Here is a 5450-nt window from a genome sequence, read left to right as displayed (position 1 = left end):
CTGCACATAAGCATGCGCTTTGGTCAGTAAAGCGCAAGGCGGTGGCCAAACGCACAATTAACACCTAGCACTTTTTTGAACTATGATAGCAATGGAATCTTAAATTAGAACAGTTGTTCTTCAGGTTTAGGCACTTGTTCTAAATGAACAGAGTACATTAAGACGCAAGAATATAATACTTAAAAATAGAAAATGAGATCATAGACCTTACCACATTCTTGGTTCGGGAGCAGTACAGAACAAGGCGTTCCCAGTCATCGTCCAGTAAATGTGTCTCAGGAGAACATGAGGGAATTTGATGAGTTTGTTTGCCAGCGAAGTACGTTTTCTTCAGGTAATTCTGATACTGCCACCAAGCATTCTTGCAGATAGTAGAGGTATTAGCACAGGTTACCTCATCCAGAGTTTTCAAATCGGTCGTTCTCTATAGAGTAAAATGGGAAAACTTGCTATATTATAACCATCATGGAGGTAGGACGTATGGGACGAAGCAAAGTGATTGCCATGAATAACATTACTTACACATAACTCCTGGACAAACACCTGCAACTGGCATTTTCCTTCATCTTCAGTATAATATTTCCAAGATGGGAAGATACGCACATACAATTTAACAACATCAAATGCGATAGATGCTAAACTACGACTAGCTAGCTATGCTTCCTCCACAGGAATAGGCGTACTAACTTGTGGAGTTGGGGTTCGCCGTGATAGTACTGGCCCGTTGGGCACTGGAGCTGCCTTACTAACTGCTCTTGTTTGGGAGCTCTGTGGTGGAGATGGTGCTGTGTGAACAGGAACTGGGTTACTATCGGCTGGGGTTGGGGTTAGATTGGGTGAAGCTGGTTCTCTGTCCATCGCAGTAGGGGTACAATCTGCGAGAGTTTCGGTTATGTGTGGTAGGGCTGGTTCTTGTGCATGTACAACCGGGGTGCTATCTCCACCAAGAGGTAACACTGTTTTATTTGAAGACCGTGTTTTTAGTCCTCTAGATACTGTCATCACCCGCTCCAATTCAAATGGCTGATAAACAGGAAACATAGTTGAATGTACAGACATTGTATGAGAGACAGATGCAACAGATAGTGTGGAAAAAAGAGGGCATGAAATAGTTGACATGTGTATTGTTTAATTAAAACGGATAGCATGACATAATTTCACATATATGATATCTATCTAAACTGGATAGCATAGCATAACATAATTCAAAGATATGATGAATAACTAAACAGGATCGCATGACATAATTCACCTATATGTTATCTAAGTAATCAAGATCGCATCACTTAATTCACATATGTGATTTATATGCTAAACAGAGGGCATTCGATATGATGTCTGAACTAAGAACATGGTGTTGAATATTGTGTATATGATGTCTAAACTATGCAATGCAAGACACGATATGCATGATATGAGCAGTACAACCGTGCCAAGTTAGAGCATACACCTCAGTGGGGGAATAGGACTGGTCATATATCTCTGAATCCATCTCTGAGGAGCTATCGGGACCCAACAAGAGATCTGCTTCGACATGTAGCACTTTCTGCTTTGAAGGCATTGTTTTCACTCCAGATTTTTCCATCTCCCACCCAAATGGCTGATTCACAGGAAGAGTAGTTTAATGTACAAACATTCTCGACAAATGGAAATGTAATGAAGAAAAGGATGGGCAAGATATCGTTCAAATATATGATGCCTGGTTAAACAGGATGGCATTGCACATTTCACATATATTATGGCTGGCTAAAAGACATGAGACTGCATAATTCCCATATATGACATAGAAACTAAACAAGTGGCATTACAGAACATGTCTAAACTAAGCAGATGACATATATGATGTCAAAAGTAGGCACTTCAAGGCAACATATGCATGATATGACTAACATCATCATGCCAAGCTAGAGCAAACACCTTGGGGGTAAATAGGAGCGGTCAGCGGCGTCTGAATCTGCCTCAGAACATATATCTTCCGTTGGATTACAATCTAGAGAGGGGTGGGGAGGGTTTGCCAATGAACCCACCACGGAGTGATCTCTGCATGACATTGTATTACCGCGCAAAACTCTTCTCTTTTTCTCTACATGTTCAGGTTGACTGTGTACAATATCTAACATGCATACGAAAAAAATATGGTGAGATTATGTAAGGAGAGCATGCAGAAATTTAGAGTGATGGTAACAACCAGTGGATCGATGTTTTTCCGTTGAACCAAAATAGCCCTAATGGATCGACGTGAATGTATAGTAATAAGTGATGGAACAAGTGTACAACCTCTTTGCTATAGCCGTGTCGACCTCTACATCATTGGGTTGGTCGCTGAAGCAGTTGAGGAGAGGTGGATGTCGGAGGTGTGGAGGAAGATCTGTGGAATCTGTAGACGGCGTCCACGGCACTGCTCTGTTGTGATGGATCGTTCTTTCATTGGAGCAGCTCCGGTGAGCCGTAAGACATCAAGGCTGAAGCAGCACAAGACAGACATCGTCAATATCAAGTGGGATTCTAATAGCATCTCCAATAGATGATGTAAAATGGATGTAAAATTAACATCACCAAAAACCACCTGACTACAACAGATGAGGTAAAAAATGTTGACTCTGAACTTAACTGTCGAAACTGAAATTTACTTTGGAATCTGAATGCTACTGTCAAAACTGAACGCAATGGTAGCAGAGAGGCACTTGACATGTAGTTTAGGGAGGGCCTGCAGTTCATATTCAACCTACACCCCCCTGAGCTGCCAGCCACCACCGGCCGAACCGCCGGCCCCAGCGCTGCCTCGCCGCCCCAAAACAACTCGCCACCACCGCCTCGGCCAGCCCTCTAGGCCCCGCGCCCCCACCCTGAACCCTAATATAGATAGTGGGGTACCTCTCTGGCGAGCCCCCATCCCCGCTGCGGGTGGTTCTTCCTTAACTACGGCGAGCCCCGCCCCCAACCCCTGAAAATCGACTGACCCAAAAGTTGATTCAGTATACTGAAGTGTTGCTTAATCGGAGCAGAACAGCAGCACGAGCGAGGGGGAGAGCAGCACCAGCAGCTGGGCAAGCGAGCGATCAAGCGAGAGCCAGAGCAGCAGCAGCAGCGCGAGCAAGCGAGTCAGAGCCGGAGCAGCAGCAGTAGATCCGGCTGGTATGGGCGCCGCCGCCGAAGGGGCCTTGCACTGGGGGAGAGCCGCCGTGGAGATGTCGCCCGCGGCGCCGGCTACAAGGTAGCCGCACCATAGGGGTGCGGGATGGAGCACCGTCGGTGCGGGGAGGTCGAGTTAAGGAGAAGGTGCGATGCGATGAGTGTACAACCTCTTTGGTGGCGCCGAGTAGGCCTCGGTCTCATCCAAGGAGTCAATGAGGATGCTGCGGTTCCGGTGGAGTAGGTTCAGGCGGAGCGCTGGGGATGGATCAGCCGCGATAGACGAGGCGATCCTCGGAGCAGCTCCTTGGAGGTGGAGGACGGGGCGGCTGAACCGGCGGGACGGCGAGATGGCACTAGTAGAAAACGGAGCTTTAGCGCCGGTTCGTAAGGGCCTTTAGTGCCGGTTCCATAACCGGCACTAAAGGGTGGGCACTAAAGCCCCCCCCTTTAGTACCGGTTCGGCACGAACCGGCGCTAAAGTGCCACCACGTGGCGTGAGCTCGCGCCCTGGTACGGGGGACCTTTAGTACCGGTTGGTGTTACCAACCGGTACTAATGGTTTTTTTTGAATTTTTTTTAAAAATTTTGGGGAAATTTTTTTGATTTTTAATTTTTTTGAATTATTTGATGATTTAGTCTCTAATCACCTCTCTTAACTGCTCAAGTGTGGATCACTCATTCCAAATCATCTAACTTCCCGACCGGTCACCCATCCCTCTCACTACTCCAGCCCGAGCACGCTTAACTTTCGGGTTCTATTCTCCTTCGTTTCCGAGTCTGCACTTGTTGTTTTCCTGACAATAGTAAGATCTCAATCCTATTAACCCTCAGGAGTTTAGCTTGAGCATGAAATCACACATTTCACCGTTTGAGTTTGAAACTATTATTCTAAAAAACAGTAATTATTTAGTAACGCTAATATTTCTTGAATAAGTTTGACCATAGTTTGACCACAGTTTGACCATATTTTTTCCAGATTTGACCAAAATTCAAAAAATTGAAATAATTATTTAGTAACACTAATATTCTTGAATAATTATGTAGTAACATTAATAGTTCTTGAATAAGTAGTTTGACCAGATTTAACCAAATTTTTTAAACAAACTGAAATTTGACCATATCTTTTTTTCCTTCTGGAATTTGAGGATTCTAAAAATTCCAAATGGGCCGTAGGCCGTCTCCATCGGATGCGGATTTTCGTGCTGAATTTTTTGATATATTATACGTTTTTTCCGACATCGTATGCAAAAGTTATAGCCGTTTTACATTTTCCCTACACTTTTTGCAAAACATGTCCAAATTGTAGTTTTTAAATTTTCCTAACTAGTAGATGTAGTAATATAACTACCTCTCGAAGGATTTTATTTTTTGAAGTTTTTATCATGTTCTTTTGATTTTGTCAGAACTGAAATGGCGACACACCGGGGGGGGGGGGGGTAGAGTTTGAAAATTGCCCTATAGTGCCGGTTTGTGTCACAAACCGGTACTATAGGTCAGACCTTTAGTACCGGTTCGTGCCATGAACCGGTACTAAAGGTTCAACACGAACCGACATTAATGCAAATCCGTTCGAACCGGCACTAATGGTACCATTAGTACTAGGCCAAAATCAAATCGGCACAAATGTGCTTCACGTTTGACCCTTTTTCTACTAGTGGGTACGGCGGATCCTCATCCGGGGAGGTGGACGAGGGACGTCGAGCTGTTGCGGTGGACGACGTCGTCAGGGAAGAGGCTCCGGCCTTGCAGCAGTGACGTGGCGGACGAAGGAGGGTTGGGTTTCGCGGCTGGAGAAGGGATGTTATGGCGGCCTGGGATTTCAAATGGCGAAAAGGGGACGATGGGAGCGGGTGAAGCATGACATAGGGACACGCTTGTCCAAAATGTAGGGTGTGATACAAAAGTACCACCCACCGATTTGAACTAGCGGCCCTTTCGGCTCAGGGTTAGAAGGGGGATTTCGCGTGTCGGGATTTGGCAGTTGGAGGGAGTTTTCGCGCGCGTTGTAATTTCGGGATAGCAAGGTGCGGGTTGTGAAGGCGCCAGTTTTGGGAGCACGATATCTGAATTTTCGGGATATTACAAGACGCGGGTTGAATTTTAGGGACAAGCCTAATGTGTAGTGATATTTTACTTGTACGTACCAAATCAATTCGCACTTCCCTCAACAAAAAAGAAAACGAAAAAAATAAAACTATTCACACCACACAAAGAGAGAGTCTTGCCCCGTTTTACTATACAAATGCTATTCAAAGCTACTCCCTCCTTCCATCTATATAGGGCCTAATGCGTTTTTTGATGCTAACTTTGACCAA

This window comes from Triticum urartu, chromosome 4, assembly GCF_003073215.2.
Source record: "Triticum urartu cultivar G1812 chromosome 4, Tu2.1, whole genome shotgun sequence".
Classification (NCBI taxonomy): Eukaryota; Viridiplantae; Streptophyta; class Magnoliopsida; order Poales; family Poaceae; genus Triticum; species Triticum urartu.
Note: the sequence above shows the minus strand (reverse complement) of the source record.